The sequence below is a fragment of the Pieris rapae genome, chromosome 10, assembly GCF_905147795.1.
Source record: "Pieris rapae chromosome 10, ilPieRapa1.1, whole genome shotgun sequence".
Classification (NCBI taxonomy): domain Eukaryota; kingdom Metazoa; phylum Arthropoda; class Insecta; order Lepidoptera; family Pieridae; genus Pieris; species Pieris rapae.
The window spans coordinates 4820129-4842458 of NC_059518.1; the positions used below are offsets into that span (position 1 = coordinate 4820129).

Below are 22330 nucleotides of genomic sequence, written 5' to 3' on the forward strand. Positions count from 1 at the left end.
CTTAAGGACCCTAAGTCGAATTGGTTCGGAAATACTTCATGCTGGTTCCACAAGGTGGTGATGCTCGGCAAAAACTGCCTTGTGGCAAAAAAAAAACGCGCTGTTGTGGAACGGCGGACGTCGAAGTGATACGGGTGGAAAAAAGTAGTAAACGGATTATATAACTTTCAAATTATATTTTTGAATTTTTCTTAAGTACTTAATGTAATAACATGTTGTAATGTTGAGCGTTACTTGAAAACCATGAGCATTCTTCCTTGTTTATTGGAAACTGCATATACGTGGTAATATAAACACGTAATAAAATAGATACAAACCCGGAATAGGGCCAGTGTCATCTCGCAATAAAACCGCAGTAAAACCTCGAATATCAAGCCGGGTACGTGCCCTTAGTTCTTCTACTTACAAGTACATTTCGATAATAAGCTTAAGTGTACAAGATGAGATTGAACGAACGAAATTAATCCGTATTGTATTCGATCGAAATAAAACGAAAACATATGACACTTGTATTATTTATTTACTTATTATTTCGTTATCGTTGTGCTTATGATGCAGGTACTTGCGCTATGGATATTCTTAATACACTTTTAAACAAGTCAAGGCTTAAATAGTGGTCATTGTATGTCCGGGCTGCGCGATACAAAACTGAGTTTTTTTACATAGTTAGTGTTGATGTGAGGAATATGAAACAAAGCAAGAATACGAGTTTTGTAGGCAGGAACAAGGAAGAGCAAAATTTTTTAGAAGGGAGCTGCAATTAATTTTATTTGAGATTATGTCATGTAGTAGCAATAAATCATACTGTTTTCGTCGAGATTTTAAAGTATTAATATTAAATTATGATATTTAGGTTTTGATTTATAGCCAATATGATGGGTCGTCTTGTTGTTAAAAACTGTTGCCACGTCAACACGTTTTCGTTATTAATATAAATGTGATACATATATCTGAAGTGAGTCAACTTTTAACTAAGCTTAATTTTGATGTTATCTTTAAACCTGCGTAATCCAACAATGTTATAAATTAAATGATTATGAATGACTATATATTTCGTGTGCTCTGAGTACTACAAAAATATTGCTTAAGAGCATACAGTGCAAATCAATCGCGTCTTAACGAACGACGCAATGAATAGCAGTTAGCACAAAGCTTCACAATTATGAAGCTGAATATTCATGGAAAAGGAGCATCATGAATCAATAAACGCAGACAGTATGCAGTATTCTAAGCGAGTTCGCGTGCGGCACGCCATATCAAATGATAACTGGATAATATACCAGTTTCGACCTTACCATGTAAGTCTTTGGGGGTAAAATCACATATACAAATAATAACAATCTTGTGAAGTGAAAATGCCTTTCAGTCACATGTTTTTGAGTTTTGATTGTTAGAAAAATTACAGCATTATGCGTGTCAACAACACTACTAATTATTATTTGTTAATTGTTAGTTGTTTGCATATATATATATTTATATCGTTTTTATGTTTATATTATTATATTGCCGTCAAGTACATAATTTCAAACATATTAAGTAATGTTATCCTATATTGTTAATGTTTGATATGTTCACTTATAAGGCTACACGCCGTTTATGTAAATATACATAACCGACGTATTCAGTATTAAGTTTTCTGTGAATATTAAATCGCATTACATGAGTTTCAAAGCTCGCTGTTATTGTGTTATATAAGTGTTATAGGTTATTTGTTAAAGTTTTGTGCTTATCTCTCTATTGATAATTAATTCTAAAAATTGAACCATCGTTATTATTATAGCGTTGTCAAATTTCATTAAAATTCAAGTATACTCAGTTTGTGGCACTATAAAAATATATGTATGGATACTTTTAATTATTCCCGCAACATTATGTACAGTGTTCCTTCATCGTTCGACTAATTTTTTTTAGCGAACATAGAAAGAAAAATATGTTGGTGTAAAAGCCAGTGTTAATACCCACCACCTCGAGAATTAAAAATCTCGGCACCTTATATTTAAACTCGTGACTTATTCATTCAGATCACACTTTTAAACGTCAATACGAGAATACAATTTTGTGTAATAGACCTACAATTTGAGCAAATTGAGTTTACTTAATTGAACCTCTATCGCCCGCGCCCAATTTGTATGGGCTGTTAGTAGGCTGAAGCGAAATGAAATCTCTAATCTTCTTGAAGGATCTTTTGTTGAGAACGTGAAAATAATTTAATGAATTAAATGTCTAAGTAATTTTCTTTATTAACCAAAACTCTGCTGTAGATATTTGGTTATACAAACGGCTATGTATTTATTTATATATTCATAATACATTTTATTTAATTTCAACTAGATTTTAAAGTCGTATTTCCTACAAATCAATAAATAGATTTATAAAAGATTCTCTTTCATAATAATTGTTCATAAGTGTACATTATGTTACCTACATGAATAAATTATTTTAGATTTTTTAAATTCCTTTTTTTTATCAAAGCGCGTATTGTCTCTGGTACCTAATGGAATGGAATTGAATTGAATTGAATGGAATTGAACTGGAATGGAATTGGCCGTAAGTAGGCAATGTATTTAAATTAATTTTAAAACTCATCATACACAAACGTTTGTTTGTGTTACAAAACTGGTATTATCATAGAAAACTCAGAAGAAATCAAGCAAAGTTTCTTTCGAAAATTGCTAAGTGCTATCAGTGAAACAGTAATAAAGTTTCTGTAAAATAAAAATGCGTCGAGCGTAATATGCTCTTTGGACAATCAAATTATTAAGAGCAAGTTTTAACAAATTTAAGAGGAGAGAGCTTCAACTTTTCACTTAGAAATTAGGTTTTAATGAATTAATTACGCAAAACGGACTTTCCTATTGAATTTGTCAAAGTTTCACACAATTTTATGCCTCCTTTTAAATGACAATGTCTTCGTGAGAATTACAGTTAAACAGATTAGACAAAAGATCTAATCTTTTCAACTTTTCTGACGGTTAAAAATACTTTGAACTTTATCTAGTTATTTTTTTGTTATTTAACGGATGTTAAATGTAACTGGAGTAAATCGAGTTAATAGAATAGAAAGCAAAGGTGTAGAAGGCTCATCTGATGTTAAGTCATACCACTCCGACGCCCATGGATTCTCTCACTACCAGATGACTCGAGTGAGTAGCCTGCCTTTTTAAAATTGATACGCTCATTTATACGTTCTTATTGCGTCATGAATACCAAGAATAACAAAAGAGCATCGTATTTCAATAGTGGATCGATAGACTTTCACTAACGTAGTTAAAATAAAATATATTCACAGTAAACTCCTCAATATTAATTTTATTTACATTATTATATCACTGAAACCTGTGTAATTTGATCGGTCCACAAAAAAGCTCGCATGAGTGGACAGAAAATAAATAGTTTGAAAGATAACAATAAGATATTTTATAGATAAAATTAGTTCTTACTAACGAGTAGGTAATGTGACTAAATCTAAATGTGTGATAAACATTAATCTTGTTTTAAATAACGGACACGATGGCATCTTAAGAAACATAAGATCAATTTATATTTTCGAAAACTATTTATTGCCAAATTGATGAAACACTTAAAATGTATATTTTACGAAACACGTCTGGGTTTCAATATCAGTTACCATATAAATGGTAAACTTTGAGATCAAACGCCTCGATAAGTAGTTTGTGTCGGGTTTTGAAGGTAGATTACGTTTAAGCGTGTTTTTATGATTCCATTCTTAAAAGAATCGTTACATAAAATGTCTGAGTGGTTGTAAACGTATAAGTTTTGAGCTTTCTTTTTATTAAAATTTGGAAATATTGAACGTAAACTAACCGTTATACATTCCTAAATACTCTAATCCTATGGCACTGTTTAAAATATTCATTTGTTTGCTCAATTTTTCGGTTAAGATGTAAACAGGGGTGAATATTAGTGCTTTAATTTATTTCTTATATACAATACAGTAATTGAAATTATATTAAAAGGCTGGCAACGCAGAAAGTAGCATCAGGTGAGCCTCTTGCCCGTTTGCCCCTTGTTCTATAAAAAAAATGTGTTTGCACGTTTATGTATATACAATTTACTTGTGCTAGCTTTTCTGTAGCAATAGTAGGGATACAATTAACTTACATTACATTAGTTTATGTAACTACAAACACAAATTACACGTATTGCGTGCGTGTCTGGGTGTGTGTATGTGTTTATGTGTAAATGTGTAATGTTATATAATAATGTAGTGGAATAAATAAATAAATAACTGTTTTACAGTTATTTATTTATTTATTCCACTTATATATTGGTAGGTAAAATGGTTGCTTCAATCTACACAAAGCAGGTAAATATTTATGGTTCTGTTTAATTTATCATATCGTATAATCAATTTATTTCATAGAAAACACAGTCAAAACAGTAAAAAACAGTGAATTTAATTCTTGTAATTTAATTGATATTCGTTCTTATGAATACAATATTTTTTTTAACATCACAATCTGTCATGCGTATATTATCCAAAAACAAAAAGGTATTCAATTATATCAACCAAATTTTTTGCTTATTATCCGAAGTTAATGACGCAAGTTCTTACACAAGAATATATTTAGGAGCTACTTCTTTACAGTAAGCTTATAAATAAACATTTAAAGATAAAGGTAAAAATAAAATATTAAGTTATTTCGACTACGCAGTTGAAAATCGATATTCAATCTAGCTTATGGGTGCTCATCGTGTTTTCTTAACGGCGCCCAAAAGATTTGAGTGCGACAATAACAACTTTTTAATCGGCGAAGATTTTCGTATTAAAGCGATTCCTTGCTCCGGATTACTCATTAAAATTAATCACTCGAACTCTGGATTCATTTAAGTTAGCATAATGGAATTATTATGATGAATAGGCTTAAATATTGATACTGTTTTAAAATTGAAAAGATAAATACATGCCTTGTTGATCTTTAATTTAGGGCTTCAAGTGAAAAGTATTAAGTAAAATTTTATATTCAAGTAGATCTGCCAATTAAAAAACAGTTTTAGGCCTGGGCCTTAGATTTCTTTGTCTTTTTCATGTTGTAAGTAGATGATCAGCGAATTTTTCAGACTAATTTGCTGAGTTTCTTCATAGGATGTCAAAGCAGAATACATAATACCAGCCGTATCTTGACGTCCGTCGTTCCACAACTGAGCGTTGTTTAATGCAATTTCTGCCACGCACCACCACTGTATGGAACTAGCTGCCCACTGAAGTATTTCCGAACCAATTCGAGTTCGGGTTCTTCAAGAAAAGACGTAACAATTCTTAGCGCCGGCAGTGCGAGTGCACTGCCAGAAGACTCGCAAGACTCGCTCCATGGGCCTCCTGAAAAAAAAAAATTGTGTGTATCAGCTCCGACGCAAGGCTGGAGTTTACTCCTTAAGTACGATTGTCTAAATATACGCAAAGGGTTTATCCAACTGAAAATAAGATTAATACCATATGAAAGGGTAAATTAACAAATTAATGAAATATTTTACATTAAACTTTTCACAATAGTCAATTTCAGATGTGCACAAATATTTCATAAGGAATGTTGATAAATTATGTAATTATTATTATCTGACAATTATCATTTATTTTTTAAAATAATCCAACCAAATTAGAAAGTTGTGCACCATAGGTGCGCACCAAAAAAGTAACGAGATCATTCATCAGTAGATTTTACCTGTCATATTTTTCTCATACCGGGCGCCTTATATATGAAAATCGATTCTTAAGGAGTAAACTCCAAAAATAAAATATGCCTTCTGCACCCTGATACACGCTGTCGGCTGCTTGGGTCGGAAGCAAGCTGGGTTCGGCTTTGGAAACCATCACGGTATTTTCCTTCAGCGTTCGGGCGAATGTTAAATTCCCACATTGAAAGGAAGTTGGTGCACAGCCGGGGATTCAAACTACAACCTAAGAGATGAAAAGCGCACGCTATTACAGAAACATAAATCACTCACTTTTCATTTGCATCCAGAAAATTGGTAGCCTTTCAACGTGTTAAAATACCGGAAACGAAACTACAGTTGTTTTCACAACGCGTCCATTAAACATCCGGTCAAATGTCTATTGCACGAATCTGTATTTATTGGATTCATATTGGACACCCGATATTTAAACACTGTTCATTTCACTTGCAGCTATATTGAGCAATTATTTATACTGTGCGAATGAACTGAAAAAATAACCAGTTTATCACTTATTCCAATGTAGTAAAGCCTAGAATTGTCTATTTTGAATTGTTACGTGCGATGTTCAGATACGGTGCAATAAATTTGTATTACGTAGCAATAAGTTGTGTCTACGGCACGGCAATATACCTTCATGGACGTGACGTCACACGCCGAATGTATTTAGATTTTCATAAGTTATGGCAGGTCGTCATGTAAATTCCTTTACTTCGAGTTTGTGGTGGCTTTGTAATAAGTTCTCCTATTGCACATTATTTGATTTTGTAAGAATTTTTAAGTGTATGAGTTAAGACTTTAATTATATGTTGCAATTGAGTGTCAGAAACTAAATACTAATTACGGACTTGTATATAAGGAATCAAAAGACTTGTATCGGTATTGCTTTATTATTAATATCGGCCAAGAAAAAACCCTCGTTTGTGTCCTTCATACCAACTAAGACAAACATTGTTTAAAGAATATCGTTGAATTGTTTTCCGCTGGGTTACATATTTAACTAATCGTCACTACTTTAACTACAAAGCGGTTCATACGACATGATTAATGATTTAAAAGTTTACAATAAAAACTGCTACTGTCTCATTTATCTTGCTCACATCTAAATTATTCTTATCCACGTAATAGCATTAATTACAAAACTTGAGCACGTTAAACCAGGCGGCTAATTAAAATTTACAGTCGCGACTTTGTATGGATTAGATTTTACAAAAATAACAGTTTGTGTTAATTTTATTTTGTTGCCTTATTAGGCGTTTTATGATCACGCACCGTATACTTTCTCGCCATCCCCAGACAGTTAGCTTACAATCAAGAGCTAGTTGATTGTAAGTATGATAGTTCCATAACAAAACCAATGACGTCATTTAATCCAACTTCATAAACCTTTAAAGAATGTTATTTTTTTATTTGTATGTTGTACAAACACCTTATAGTAGAATCGGAATTGGAATCTTATTTGAAATTACGTGGTAACCTTATGGTGATTATTTTCTTGCTATTATTCTGTTCTGTAATGTATTGGAATATTAATGAAGTGTTCACAGCGGTATGAATGACTTTGGCGGAGAACGAGTCGAGAGGTATTTGACATATCGGAGTCATAGATCTCGCTAACTCTTTTCTCAATCTCATCCTTACAATGTATTGGTTCTTGAATTGTCATTGGTTAATAGCTTCTCTTTGTCCAAAAACAATTGCAACGTTTTGTTTGCGTCACATGGCACCTTGATAAGCTTACAATTAATTCAGGTATGGCAAGAAACGGCATGCATTCACTATAATGTTAGTTTAGTCACTATATGACCTGTGTGTCGTTTTTACCTTAATGTGACCTCTGTGAGAATTTCATAGTAAATATACAATTAATTTCAAGTGTTTTCTGAAAACAATTTGTGTGAAAATAATGGCAACCAATTTTAACAGTATTCTTGTGTAAAATGTTTCTTTTGTTTGAAAGTTTATAACAAAAACTTTAACCGAAACATCTTGGGTTCATTATAAAATCTTTTGTTCATTGTTTCGGTTTTATTGCAATATTTTAAAATGTAGGGCACATTTTATAGACACAACTAATCTGGGAAACTATTTTTTATATTTAGTAGATTTTTAGGCCTTTTAAATTTTTATTTATTTAGCTTTTAATTTTGCTTTTATGCATACTTAAATATTTGCCAATATGCATTTTTCAATCGGAGTCCATCGTTGACCACTTCTGCAAAAAGCATGTTGAATGTAAATAATTTTTAAATCCTGTTTATTTAATTATTTGCATATCGAGAAGTAAAAAGAAGTTAAAGAGTCTTACTTTTATTTAAATGTATAGTAATGGTCAGTATTTTTACATTTATGTATTGTCACTACATACTATAAAACTAAGTCGCTTTCTCTGTCCCTATGTCCCTTTGTATGCTTAAATCTTTGAAACTACGCAACGGATTTTGATGCAGTTTTTTTAATAGATTCAAGAGGATGGTTTATATGTATAATAACATCCACTAAATAGTGGAGAAGTACTATTATTTTTGAGGTTTCTAATGTGATGTCGTAAATAAATACATTTTTCCGCTTACATTGCAAACGCAGGCTGAACCCTACGAGTTTTATCAAAATAATGTACTAAGTATTGTACACATTAAAAAGGTCTACAGAAAAGTCCATGATGGTATAAATCTATCTCTTATGGATAACCCACATTTTTATATACAACGTTCACAGATTTTCAGTAGTGTATTTAGTATCAGCATTGCACCGTGCGAAGCCGGGGCGGGTCGCTAGTACTAATATAAACCAAAGTCAAAATCATTAACCAACCAACCTTATAGGTGAACTGCCAAACAGTAACATGAAAGATTTTAATTCTAACAACCTTATGCTTTTCTACCCCAAAATAATTATTGTTTATAACTTTTCATTTGATTCCATTTTCAAATAAGAATTCTTCCAAGTTTTCGCCACACAGTTTACTGCCGACACGTTTCAGTAAAAAACTCGCAACATAAAGTTGCATTAAGTTCCGCTGCAATAAGGTTCTATTCCCACACTTGCGTCTTGGCACACACGCCCGCGTCCGTCATCCACTTAGCCGTGTACGTGGTTTAGTTTATAATGTAAATGTGGAATGAATCGACCACGCGTTTCATTCTGCTAGGGTTGGTCACAGTTGAAACCAAATTAAGAAAAAATATCTTAAAATTTTTAATATACCTTCGATTACTCTAAAATAATGTTCTACAGCCCAGCCATGACGCTTTTTCTCAATTGAGACATCCCACATTATCTCCATCCAATTGTAAAAAAAGTATATAGTTAAGTAAAGTCTTATGTAAGTGTGTAACCGACTGATTTAAGTACTCATCTGAGGTTAGGTTTCCAAAAATTACTATGACTTGTAATGTAAGTACCTAAACAAGTTAACAGCCATTGTCCAAGTAGTGGAACCCCTAAGACAGAGGTTGTGCTGCTACATTGTGATCTACATATAAAAAAAACAACAACAACAATATAATATATAACGGTTCATTACCGTTGTGGAAAATTCAGTATATGTAGTCAAAATTTGACTGCGAGTTTTATATCAAAAAAACTTTGACAGGTCATCGTTTGGTCGGGTCAGCTAATGTTTTATTATTTATTAAATATCGCTAAAATGATAACTGATATGATAAGTGCATTCTTTAATAGGTATTCGTCCAAAACAATATTCAGGCATTTGTTTAAAAACTTATCGATTTTTTTAAATTAATTAAAAATACCCATACTACTTACTTATATTACCATAATTTGTTTGGAGGTTCATTTGAATTTCCTATAGTAAAATAGAAAGAAAATGTTAGTTATTCAGAATCCACACTACAGAATTGGAACGAATGCCTCGTGCCCTAACACCGACTTTGAAACAAACCTTCAGATTTCCCGAGACACGGTGTTGTTGCAATTCCTTTTATGCTCGTTTTTTTTGTAAACTAACAATTCGCTCTGCTTCCAAACTCCTGCTGAACAGCGATTGGTAGAGTTATTATTTTTGTGCGATTATTTGCAACTCGAAAAGTAATGGAAATTCGAAAATATCCTTTACTTAGTATTGCTTTTGCGCATAACATACGTTTATTATGGAACATAAGATAGACAGGTATCACTTATGATATGTATGATACCTTTATTTCTATGCTTCACTTGGGACTAGGGAACTTCTCCATAAATAATGAAATAAAATTAATAACGTTTAGCCAGAGTACTACTAATCCACAGACTATTTGATAGGCTGTAGTATTATTAATTTCTTAGAATTATTATTAATGTCGGACCAATGGCGTTAGTGTAAGCTGCCATTGTCATTATAATTTATTAATATTAAAGTCAAATTAGTATAAAACCGTGATTACTAGTAATTTATTTGATTTGTGAATGTTACTACTTAGACCTAAAAATTAACAGAATAATTCAATGGAAATAATGACTGCATAGTCATTATCATTATTAATTTAGGTAATTTATCATGACGTCATTACCGTCAACAATTGTTTATGAAAATTCAGGTCGTGTTTTCTGGTTATTGTGCCTAGTTCTCTTTCATCTTCCACTTTGACCTCTTTTTCCGTTGATTGTCTTCATCTTTCCTTTCGTCCATTTAAAAGTTCAATGCTTCCAAATACAAATGAGATGAGACGTAGCATGGGCAGAACTGATTTCACATCATATACAAAATTATCTCCTTTAACTCTATGAAATATTAGTGTAAAAAAAGTATTTCTGTGTTTCATAAAGTTTGCTACTTTAGTATTCAGTGCCGTAGTGCGGGAACTTTGCTCTCGCTGTTTCAGTTCCAAACTAGTTCATGTTTTAAGTTATGTAAATCTGTTTTATTGTCACGTTATTGGTGGATTGTTAGTCTTCCTACATCAGGTCTAGAGACATTAATGTTAAATTTTCTTGCTATAAACTCCTTATAGATTTAATACACTGTGCTTATTGTGAGATCTTAAAGTCAATGATATCTTATGTCAGCATATTTGAATCGCCCAGACAGATATTTTATATACATTATCAGACATTTTGATAAAAAAATTAATGTCGAAGTAAATCTTAAATATACGTACTGTGTATATCTGTTATAGATTTGTATGCACATTGTCTTATGTTCGTACATCTTATAGAGGGTGCGCCATCTATTACTTTTTTTCTATTTATTAAACCACACTCTTCTTACAAGAGGAAATCGATTTTTTGATTCATAAATGCAGGTTAGTTTATGCCATTTATGTATGAAAAATAACATTGCTCATGTTAGCACCGCGGCTTCGTTAACAGGCTAACATCCGAACATCAAAATTTTCAATGACTTTTTATCAGAATCATTGACTCTTTCGCCGCAATTTCAGTCCGAATATAATAATATAAGGTCTTGAATTATCCGGGGAGCATTCGCATACACTTTTCCTTTCAAAATCTCCAAAGAAAAAAGTCATGAGGTGTTCAATCGCACGATCTCGGTGGCCAATTCACATCGGAATTTCTTTAAATTATGCGATCTTGAAATTTCTCGTGCAATAATTGTTGTGACGGCCGCCTACCTTCACCTATGAAGAAAACACTAATAATAACTTTGTTTTAATTATTATTGAGATATTTGTGGAAGTTCAGGAAAGGATTTCCGATAAAAATTGTACCTAGCTAGAAAATATTTAATGTCTTTTTATAAATAAAAAATTCTCAATTGGTTGTCACATAATTTGTGATGCCTTTAGAAATAAGTGTTTCATGGCATGTTTTTTGTCTGTTTTACAAATTTTGTATTTAATTTTGACACTAATATATGTAGGCGAAGTTCACCTGGTCGTCTAGTAATAAATATAAATATAGCTCTTGCTATATTTAAGAGTTCAATATAGGTTTCATAGCAAATATTTTATACGAAAGTAGAACTATTTCCTTTAGCGTATCATTCATCTTGCGAAATTATGTTGAGCTTCAATACGTTTGCATTTCACCGTCGCTGACGTTCCCAATACCTCTTTTCATTTTTATAATCTGTATAAAGAATATGAAGATATTCTGATGAGAGTCGATATTGGAAACCATATTGAATATTTGCCGTCGACAAATGCACCTGCAGGCGCCCCAGATATTACTTGCGTCGTATTTGCCCCAATGTTTATGGCCCGATTTTTACCCGAAAACTTGGAAATGATGGAAGATGAAGGATTACGTAAAATAGTTGTCTGATTCGTCCGTACAAACAGTGGGAAATTTTGAGTCATCTTTACATATTGAGTTATTTTCTGATGGAAGAAATTTTTAATCGACGTAACGGCTTCGGCGACGGACGTTTCTCTCTCACATAAATGCAATGGTATACTTTATTATCACAAAGGATTAATCTATTTATAACAAATATGCCAAATAATAATTATAACATATATACTAACTTACACGCTACCTTACCCTACTAACAAATTATGTTACTGCTTAAAGAATAAAACATTTTAGAATCGTCTCTCCGTCTTCCCAAACCTGTCACAAATGTATCCAATCCTAGAAATCTGAAGGATATCAAACAATGTACGTTCCAGTTCGAACTTAACCATTGATTATGGTTAACACGCACAGGCCTTTGCCAAGAAAGACTAAGTCAAAAAAAAACTAAGTAGAGTAGAAATACTAGCGGACCCGACAGACGTAGTGTTAACAATGAATATTGATTTGTATAATTGGTATAATTAGCTAAAATAAAAATTCAAAACAAAGTGTTTAGTATTCTAATGCTTTATGACATACAAAAGTCTTTGTTTGTTTTTCTGGCTCATTTATAAATAGTTTTGTTTGTATTACACAGAAATAGGCGACATATAACTAACCATGTGGTAAATATGTACATGTGGCACAAACAATTAGCGACTGCCCTCCATTTATTCATCGACAAAAATCGAAAACAAAATTGCTATCGTAACAAAAGTCAGGATTACTAAATATGGTGGTTAAGTTTTATTCAATTTTCTATTTTTTTTATTTAATTCATAAGAACCTTCGCAAACCACGCAAATTCGGTTCCGCCGTTCACGCGTGATGCCGTGACCAAGGGAATAGGGATTCATTTTTATTTATATATAGATAGTTATGTTTTGACGTTCAATACACTCATTGTAGTGACGTAAGTCGATAGTAAAGCACTCGGGCGCTAAGGCGCTTTTCTACAGCTCAGTGTTTAATGGCGCTTTCGATTCGTTGATAAAGTGAAAAATATTGTATAGCTCTTACTTTGTACTGTAATTTATTGGCCACAAAACCACTGTTATTGCGTTCTTAATAACTTCCTTGTATATTTCCTTCAAAAATTCAACTGTCTTTTAATCTATATCAGGGAGGCACCAGGTTTTTCCATATCATGCTTAATGTCGATTATTCATTAATGATCTGATGTTTTTATTATATGACAGCGTCCATGTATTACAATTCATGAAACCGTTGGCCATATAACGATTGAACTCCGATATATATCTTATTTATGAACCTACAGTCCAAGTAATAATAAGCTGTCTAAAATCAATAATTGTTTATGATCGACTGATTGCCGATGAAATTTGATTTTAACTTACAAAAGTGACTTTGCCTCAATAAGTAGGTAGGCTAGGCTACATGCTAACACTTTCTGTGATTGTGATTGAATTGGCAGTAAATTTAAAATTAAATTCATTTATTGTATATTTCTCTTCTTTTTTGACGTTCATAAGTGTACATTATGTTACTTATATGAATAAATGATTTTTGACTTTGACTTTGTGTTTAAAGATATAATTTAGATTTACTTTTGATGTACTAAATGGATTTAAAAGCTCTGAAAGCCACTATAATATATCAACCGTTGCAGTAGTCACGTCACATTATATTCGGTTCAAAGCCGATCTAAAACTCGAAACATAAATCAAAAACTTTCTAAATGACAGGCTAGGGCAGGTACCACAACTTTTTTTTAGTACTAACACTCTCGGCTGCCTTTATTACATCGTGGCTCATAAAAGATATTAGATTTGCTTTGTTTGAAAAAAAAAACGTGAATATACCCTTGTTTAACGTATTTTATACAGGAACAAATTAATTAAAGACATTGAAAAATAACATGTCAGGACCAAGCTTCGTTTTTGTAGCAACTTCATTTACAAAACAACGATATAACTTTAACTGGTTTATAAAATTCACAAACATTTAATTTACGAGAACATTAAATAAGAAATAGGAGATTATAAGATTAAATTGTATAAATCTCAAATCAAAGGCATAGTTTTAATAAGATTCTGGATGGAAAATGTATTCTGCGTTAGTACAATGAAATTTACTTTTATATTAAATCCTATTTAACATTTGTTTGGCTTTGTATTTTTTAAATTTTGTAAACAGATACAGTAAGAATAAAGTTAAGGCCAAGTGTTTGAGGCTATTTCTATATTTAAAGATTCAATTATGACCCTTAGATTTTTCTACAGATAACTTTTAAGGCAGTATAAAGCTTTTCTTCGTGCGAATTTTCTCATAGTCCCTTTCTGATAGTAAGGCTGTATATTACTTTATTAGATCCTTTACCTTTTAAACCTATTCCTCAACTTAGCCAATATTCATCATACCATACTACGAATCAATTAAATCAGAATGATGGCGTAGTAGCTTATATTAAGAATAATCTGAAACCCAAAGTACGCGAAATAATCTTAAAAAATGCATCATGCATACAAATTGAGGTACTAAATCATTTAATTTTAGGAATTTATCGTTCTCCTTCTATACCGAGTTCAGACACATTTCTTGAATCACTTCGTCTGCACTTGGAACATGTGAAAAACAAGAAAAATATAGCCATCATCGGTGATATAAATATAAATCTAATCTATAATGTCGACAACAGTAACCAAAACAACAGACTCAACTACCTTAACATGTTATCTATGTACGGCTTAATGCCGGGACATCTCTTTCCAACTAGAAATAATAGTTGCCTAGACCATGTTATAATAAAACAACAAAATAAAAAAATTCAGGCAAAAGTAGCTGTACTAAATACTTCAATTTCAGATCATCTCATGGTATTTTTAAGTTTACAGAAAGTAAAAATGCATAACGCAGTTGAAGCAAAAAAATTCAAAACCTATACAGATTTTGATAAAGCGGTAATAACATTAGCTAATAAAAATTTGAATAATCTCTTACTTTGCACGGATCCTAATGTAGTCGTAGACAAATTGATAGATAAGATTAAAGAATCCTTAGAAGAAAATACAACAATCACAAATGTATCTAAACGACATCAGGTATTAAAGCCGTGGATAACTGCCGGTATCTTACGTTGCATAAGAAATAGGAATAAAATGCAAAAACGGTTAAAAAGTAATCAATATGACGAAATTCTATCAATAACTTATAAAAGATATAGAAACTTTTGTAACAACTTAATCAAAAAATTAAAACGGAAATATGAAAGAACACAATTGGATAATTCAGTTAATGACCCAAAACAGTTGTGGAAAAATATTAAGAGGATTGCATATATGACTCAAACAAAACATAATAATAACGAACTAATAAACATTAAGCCCACGCCCACAGAGTCTGTAAATGAAGTTAATAACTACTTTACAAATCTTGGCCCATCACTAGCTCAGGAAATTCAACAAAACCCGTCACGGTCCTCCACATCACTACTTGCCCCTAAATCTAGCTCCCACTCGTTTGTCTTATTTAGTACTGACCTTCTAGAGGTAGATCATATAATCAGAAACCTAAAATCTGATAGCACACCAGGGTGGGATAATATTCCCGCACGATTCTTAAAACTCGCTAGAAGTCTCATAGTACCTTGTCTATGTCATTTGGCCAATCTATGTTTTCAAAAAGGGATTTTCCCGACAAAACTTAAGCAAGCTATTATTGTACCAGTATTTAAATCCGGCGATAAGGACAAAGTCAATAATTACAGGCCGATTTCAATTCTTCCAGCCATCTCCAAGGTACTAGAAAAACTTCTGAATATTAGATTAATAAACTACCTTAATAAATTTAATATTCTATCAAGCTCACAATATGGATTCAGGCAAGGAAAATCCACGGAAGATGCCATATCTCAATTTACGTCTCTGATAGTGACAAACCTAGATAAGGGAAAGAAATGCCTTGGTGCATTTCTAGATTTACGAAAGGCCTTCGATACTGTCTGTATCTCTTCACTTTTACATAATAAGGAGCAAATAGGAATAAGAGATATACCCCTAAATCTATTTTGTGACTACCTCTCAAGGCGAACACAGAGAGTGAAAATAGGCGACTACATAAGTGATGAAATGGAAATAACCTATGGGGTTCCGCAAGGAAGCATATTAGGCCCAACGTTATTTCTAATATATATTAATGCGTTAAGTAATCTAAAACTTGATAACGGGCAAATATTTTCCTATGCATATGACACAGCTGTACTTTTCACAGGAATTAACTGGGCAGAAGTGAAAAAATCTACGGAAATTGGACTGACAACTATTGCTAATTGGCTTGATTTCCACCTTTTGTCTCTCAATAAAGAGAAAACTAACTATATATGTTTCAGAATCTCTAATCGAACGCAACCACCTAAAGATTTTAAAATTAAATTACATAACTGCGATATGCAAAGTGTCGGTAACTGCCCCTGTCCTCCAATTACAAAAGTTAGCTCTACCAAATACTTAGGCATTCACATAGACGAACGGCTATCATGGTATCCTCATATAGAGTCCATGACTGGTAGATTACGGAAATTTACATACATCTTTAAAATTTTGCGATACATCACATCGTAATACTTGAAAGAATTTACACAGCACTCGTTCAGACCGTATTAACATATTGCATAAACATATGGGGTGCGGCCAATAAAACAAAATTTTTGGAATTGGAACGGGGACATAGGGCTCTTTTAAAAGTGATGCTGTTCCGGCCATACAGATTCCCATCGGAAGAGCTCTATCATCTTAGCAAATTACTTTCCGTTAGGAAGCTGTTTGTCCTGAATCTAATTTTAAAAACCCACAGAGCGCTCCCGTTTGAGAATAGGCTGGTCTTAAAAAGAAATAGGGATGTTGTAGTCGGTCAGACCGTAAGGACCGACTTCGCTAGACGCAATATGCAAGCAGCCTATTTATATAATAAATTAAATAGGCTGCTTAACATCTACCCTCTCACCGCCTACAACCTAAAAACCCGAATAAAAGACTGGCTTATTATCACCCCTTATGCAGTATTAGAACTGCTTTTGAGACCCATGATTTAAATAGCTACACGTTACTCATTCACTCACCTACTCACTCATTCATTCACTCACCTACTCACTCACTCATTCACTCTCTCACACACTTACTCATGCACACATTCAGGTTTGATGATAACGGTTTAACAAGTAAAAAATAAAAAGGAAATGAACTGGATAAATTATTTTATGTAATTAACTTTGTTATGGAAGAGCTGGGAACCCTAACACAGGTATATTTACTTAAAAGGGTTCCCAAATCTTACACTATGAAAAGAAAAATGTACCAACTTAAATGAATAAAGACTTATTATTATTATTATTATTATTTACATTATTCTATTTAGCGTGTATGTAAAAAAGCATACGCGTCGTATTGAAATCTACACGATTAAAAAAAATATATTCTTCTCAACTGTTATGTTTAATGTTAATTTTCGAAGCCATTAACAATATTTGTAATATTTATAATAATTATCGTAGTTAGTTATTTCAATTGTAATCGTTTATACAAGAACCGATTCGATGTATTGTGTCAGTGATTGCTCGGAACGGTCAAAGGCAGACGGCAGCGGATTCGATTAAATGGTGTATAATCAAGTGACGAGAACCCAAAGACTAACTGGCAATGTAACAACTGTACTGTTTGTGTGTGACTTGCATAATACAGGTATCACACTGTATTTCCAGTTCGCAGGTACATTTGTCAGGGTACTTTTGCGTTTCGAATTCCCACTGAATTGTAGAAGGCTAAAATTTTAATTGGTCTATTAAAGTTTGCAGTGTGTGAAACATTTTTAAAAATGAGTGACTCACTATTTTTGAAAAATGATATATTTACATGGTGTTAAAAAATTACTGTTTTATATTTATTGCGTAAACCTACATTTAAGAAAAATATAGCCAGAGATAAAACTCTGATACTCAATTCATTTAACTCAGAGATACCGAATTTGGCTGTGTTGTGTGTCAAAGTGAGAGTAAGTTCGTGAAGGCGATTTTGCGCTATGCATCGGAATACTCCTTCTAACCAAATATTAGTTAGCATTGCGAAGTTATTGGTAAAGCGTGGGACTGATGGACCCTGGAGATCGTTTAGCCTGAGCCTCAGCGGATGTTTCTGCGCCTCATACAATGATGTGTATGGCCGTGAGCAAACCGTCATGTCTTATACAAATTAATCAACGTATTAGTCAGTCTCACCTTTCATGCTCAACGGTGAAATAGCTTATAACAAATGTTGTAAAATTAGTTGTTATAATTTCAAGCAGTTTTCATAACCACCCATCTGCTAAATAATTGAAAGCGCAGTGAATGCAATTACGCGAGCTCGTATCCTGCATTTGTAATGTCTCTGTCTTAATTAAGGCGCGTTGCATGTACCGGAGATGAAACGCGGGTGTCTGTTTTTGAACTTGTTCGAACATGTATTTAGGAGGAACGAAAAGCCTAGATTGACGTATAGTACTGGGATTTCACTAGCAGTGTCGCTCATGAAATGCTTGCCTTCTATTGCCATTTTCACTTCGGAAGTGCTAGCTTCGGGTAAAAAGGAGGCTAAATAGGGTTTCCTGCAACGGGCAGCTTTTTATTTCTATTTTAATGTGTATTTTGTAATTAAAGTTGGAACAAAATAAAATGAAGAAGTTACATTCAAAGAAAGAATTAGTCTGTTGATGGTTTAACCAAGCGGGACCCTTTTTTTTGTTTACAAACTAAATAAGCGTATTATTAGTATAGCTTTAATTGTAATATTATAGAATAGAATGGCTTGTAATAGCCAAGTATGTAAAATAACTGTATGGAGAAATATAGAAAAACGGAGCAAAATTGTAACACTATGGCAACCAAGAGGCCATAAAAGAAACCGATAATTTAAAAGATGGCAAAATGGAGCAATGGAAGCTGGAAAAATGGAGAGAAATGGGAGAGGCCTTTGTCCGTGTTCACACAGAATCAGTTATCCTTGATTGACGAAAACAATAGCTATTTTGCATTCTAATATAAGGCTATAAATAAATAAATAAGTCAACATACAGTTGACGTATCTTACAAATATAAAATATCTTTTAATTACTAACCTTTCTGAATTCATCAAAACATTTCGCATGTTTAAGAGTCCTGAGTCAAGAACCTTCAAAATGTATACAAGTGATTTGCCGAATCTTCAAAGCTTTGTTTCCACATTGTCGAGGAATACAATCGTAATCATTAAGGATTCGTTCAAAATAGCGGTACATTAACACCTAATTTGAACCTTATTCCCGTGTACTAGAACTGATATGTTGTGATACCGCAAATATTCATTTGTTTCAGCATTTCCAGCGTCTCATTAGAGGCAATTAATTTGCAAGACGCGGGATGTAATCAAAGTCGGGATATCAGGTGTCTTATTATCGGGTATTAAGGTCGATAATATTGGTGCTAATTCTGTGAAGATTGGCAGCGCTGTTTCATGGATATAGCGGAAATAACTTAGTCCATCAAGTTTGCTACAGATTTGCCTGTTTATAGACGTAATATTTTATAACTTATTAATGAAAAACATGCATCAAACTGGTAAATATGAGATACAAGTTTATTCTTAACTATATTTAAAAAAACCTCGTAGATATTTTTATGTTCAATTACAACTATATATCCATAATTGTAAAAGCGAATACTTATAAATATAAATAAAAGATCTTTATACCTCTATAATAACTAGTTAGTAATATTTTTTATTAAGTCTTTTTGTTCAATAAAGATTAATTTTTTAATAATTATTATTTAAAAAAGACTTAGTGCGTTTTGTAGTCTACTTATTATATATTGTTTAATTATTTATAGATAAGAACCACCATTATCTAACAGGTTGATGGGTCTGGTAGTCTAGAAATCCGTTGCATAGTAACCCGTAACCTTTACTGGACGTCGAATCCGAAGATTAATTACTCCCGATACAAATCGCTGCCGCCCGCGTGGACACTTTGGACTAAATAAAGCACGTAGTATTTGACTATATGCTACTCCTTCCTTGTTCTAAATACAGTACCGTCTGGAGGACATGTGCACCTCGTACGAACCTTGAGTGTTATGTTAATAATTAATTCTTCATAGAAGTTATGTACGTAATAAATAAATAATTTAAATTTCAAATGATAATTGTTCATACATATAAATAATTGATATTGTTAATGCGTACATATTAATCTGTTTCATTATTAATTTCATAAATATGTGAAATGTGTCATGTTATGTGATCGATATTTTATTAATTTCAAAAGTTAATTATTAACTTTTTTACCGATTAAATTTATTTACACACCAGAGTTTTTCTTCATCTACTAAAATTACTTATATAACTATACTTTACAATTACTGTCACATCCAAACAGTGACAAAGGATTGTAAAATTAGATCTTGGCAAATACGCCCAGACTAGTGGATTTATTATCGAACTCGAAGAATACCAAGCGTTCTATCGGTTTATACCAGGCGATTAGTTAAGCGCGCAGGTTTTGATCTATATAGAAATACAGATGCGTTGTACATTATTTATGTAGTTATGAGATAGAGTACTATGGACCATACACGAGGCATTATTTAGGCTAGTAGTATCTAGCCTAATTTATCCTATGAGAAATTTTTAACTGGCATTCATGTGAGACAAATCGTGTCAAATCATTTATGTCAATTAGGCATTAGGAAGGAGACACTTTGGAAGTCCAAGTAAGAAATATTTATAACTTGTAATGTTTACAAGTTAAATTTTTTTTTAACACATAGAATGCTTAAACATTGGATATAGGTATAGTAATAGCCGGAAACCAAAACTTTTTATGGCGAATACTGATTAACTAAATATGAATGTTTGAAAATATATATGAATGTATATTATTACTATTATAAAAAAAAACATTTAAATACAAATAGCACGCAATGTTCCGTATACCGACCACCCGAATCCGAGTGCTAGGGATCGCAATGTTTAAAAAAAAGGAACGGGACGCTCGCACGGATCCGAGTTGACGGCACCGCTACTATGACCCAGCTCCACTCAGATCCGAGAAAAGTTTTTAAAATAGTTTACACAAAATTTTGTATACATTGATAATACGTGAAAACCATGTTTAAAAAGGAATGGAGCAGCTAACTAAATTATAATGTGATAGATACAGAACAAAACACAGGCCTAACAATCTACACAAAAAATATATATACAAGTGGACTAAAACCTTCTGAGTTTGTTACCAAACATATGCTGTATTTTCTATTTAATTCACACTGACCGCAATTAAAATCCGCTTCAAAGTGGACACTTCAAAAGTATTTTTTCAAAAGGTTATATTTGTTCTCACTTTATTTGTCTCCGTATATTTGCATTGTTATTTGCAGCCGAGATAAACAAACCCACAGAAAGAGCACGGATTTTTTTGTACAAATGTGATGACAAACACTGATGGTATATGTTTACTTGGAAATTTATATACAAATCATGATTTATTTTGTCGCACCAGTGTCAGAAAACCTTTAAACTTTTTTATTATTTGACAAAAACAAAAGAGCATATTATGCACAAACACTAATTTAGGTATACACAAAACTTTATATACCATCACAGTATTCAATTGAAATGTATATAAGTCGTATAACCTTTCGAAAATAGACAGGCATCATTTATAACACGAGTGAATTTTTTGATCGATTAACTCAAAAGATTAATATTGTGTAGGCACTGGAGGCTGATCACAAATTATCATGAAACATGATTTAATTTTATTTAAAATCAAAAGTTTACCTTGAAAATGAATTATTTCTCGAATAATAGATGTATATTATCTTTAAAAGTTTGTTACCAATAACATTTAGCAACCTAAACTTAATATTAAATTAAGTTTATGTTGCTAAAAAATAGTTTGCGGCTTAATTTTAATTAGTCATCGAATTCAATTTAACTTTTATGAGGCACTTAAGAGTGAGATACTTATAACATTGAAACTAATGCCACATCTAATTTTGCTTTCATTTTTCAAAGCTTTGAATTATCAATTCCATTGCGGTAGTCTGAACCCCGAAATATAATCACGGTCGCTTCATTATGAATGTGGTTCCCTCCAGAGACTTGTGGAGCCCTCGGTAGGCGTCGGAGAAACCAATTTCGTTGTGTATTACTCATTTATCGAAATCACAGCTGTCTTATCGGAACCCTATCGCACTAGGAGGATTGAAAATTTTATGGCCCGGAAAGGGATTGGACACTTCATTAATAATAACCAGGACGCAGTTCGGGTTCTGGTCGGACTGGAGAGTTTAGATCGACTTTTCTACTACGTCTATTTTAATCGGCGGAGCTTTTTCAAGTTTTATGAACAAATTGTAGCTAATGTAGAT

At 32.5% G+C, this 22330-nt stretch overlaps 1 protein-coding gene across 3 annotated transcripts in view; it reads left to right on the forward strand.

The window, feature by feature from the left end:
• LOC110991321 (uncharacterized protein C18B11.02c) overlaps nucleotides 1-22330 on the forward strand; it is a 256098-nt gene that overhangs the window by 47433 nt on the left and 186335 nt on the right. The gene's annotated exons all lie outside the window — the stretch shown is intronic.